Below are 1,994 nucleotides of genomic sequence, written 5' to 3'. Positions count from 1 at the left end.
ACAGTGTCTCCTGACCCCTCCTGTCTCAGCCTCCAGTATTTATGCTGCAGTAGTTTATGTGTCGGGGGGCTAGGGTCAGTTTGTTATATCTGGAGTACTTCTCCTGTCTTATCCGGTGTACTGTGTGAATTTAGTATGCTCTCTCTAATTCTCTCATTCTTTCTCTCTCTCGGAGGACCTGAGCCCTAGGACCATGCCTCAGGACTACCTGGCATGATGACTCCTTGCTGTCCCCAGTCCACCTGGCCGTGCTGCTGCTCCAGTTTCAACTGTTCTGCCTGCGGCTATGGAACCCTGACCTGTTCACCGGACGTGCTACCTGTCCCAGACCTGCTGTTTTCAACTCTCTAGAGACAGCAGGAGCGGTAGAGATACTGTTAATGATCGGCTATGAAAAGCCAACTGACATTTACTCCTGAGGTGCTGACTTGCTGCACCCTCTTTCAACTCTCTAGAGACAGCAGGAGCGGTAGAGATACTCTTAGAGATACTCTTAATGATCGGCTATGAAAAGCCAACTGACATTTACTCCTGAGGTGCTGACTTGCTGCACCCTCTTTCAACTCTCTAGAGACAGCAGGAGCGGTAGAGATACTCTTAATGATCGGCTATGAAAAGCCAACTGACATTTACTCCTGAGGTGCTGACTTGCTGCACCCTCGACAACTACTGTGATTATTATTATTTGACCATGCTGGTCATTTATGAACATTTGAACATCTTGGCCATGTTCTGTTATAATCTCCACCCGGCACAGCCAGAAGAGGACTGGCCACCCCTCATAGCCTGGTTCCTCTCTAGGTTTCTTCCTAGGTTTTGGCCTTTCTAGGGAGTTTTTCCTAGCCACTGTGCTTCTACACCTGCATTGCTTGCTGTTTGGGGTTTTAGGCTGGGTTTCTGTACAGCACTTTGAGATATCAGCTGATGTACGAAGGGATATATAAATACATTTGATTTGATTTTGACGACTTGCAATATGGTTTGGAAATCTTGGGAACTTTACGTTCTTATAATCGAGAAATAATTTTCAAAAACAAAATGTACAATTACGATACACCTTTTTAACACAATTTCCACACGGCCATACTTCCTTGTTGCGGCTTGTTTACGGAAGAGAGAGGCACCCACCTGTTCTAATTAGGATCTCCAAACAGCTGTATGTGAGGGAGGGACGCCCGAAAAGTGTTGTAACGGAAAAATACTTATGGCCACAACTGTTAAAACAGTTAGTGTATATTTTGCATTTGTAAAATTAATTTAATGTGATATGAAAGTAGAGGGCCTTTTGTTTCTTGGACCATATCATATTTGAGAATTGATTCACGTTTAGATTGACTGTTTTGGCTTCCAGAGCCAGTTTACCTCTGAACATAACATATTGTAATGAAAAAGGCCTTGGACATTAAAGGAGTAGGTTAGCCTACCCCTACACAGTACATATTGGACTAGTTTGGCATATAACACATGGAGGAAGGGGTGGAATGTTAGCATAAACAGACTGGTTCCCAGGCTAATGTTTTCTTGTTAGTTTATTTTACTCCTCTCATTTACTTCATCCGCACTGATGTGAAAAAATTGGTAAGACAATGCCTTTTTTTATACAAGTAGTGAAGGAAGTGACCGAAGAAATGACTGAGGAAACGAGGAAAGGGTTTCACTTAAGACTATTGAGATGAACCCACTACTTCTAGTGTAGAAATAGATGAACATAAAACTTGTGGCTAGTCCAACATGAAGTCAAACCAGGCATCTCTAACGTTACATCCACACATTATAGTAGATCTGAAAGAATCATCGGATGAGTGTAAAAAATAAACTCCACCTAGCCATCTGGTAGGCACCACCATATTGCTTACACCTATCTGATCTTGCGGAAAATGTTTAGGCTAGCTATAGTATTTCATTTATTAACGCAAGATTGTTTGTTTTTAGGTGGCCGGCTGTAAAATAATCAGCGCAGACGCCGTCGAAACCTGGGCTAAGCTCCAATTCTT

Source organism: Salvelinus alpinus, chromosome 24 (assembly GCF_045679555.1).
Source record: "Salvelinus alpinus chromosome 24, SLU_Salpinus.1, whole genome shotgun sequence".
Classification (NCBI taxonomy): domain Eukaryota; kingdom Metazoa; phylum Chordata; class Actinopteri; order Salmoniformes; family Salmonidae; genus Salvelinus; species Salvelinus alpinus.
This window is presented reverse-complemented; position numbering follows the sequence as displayed.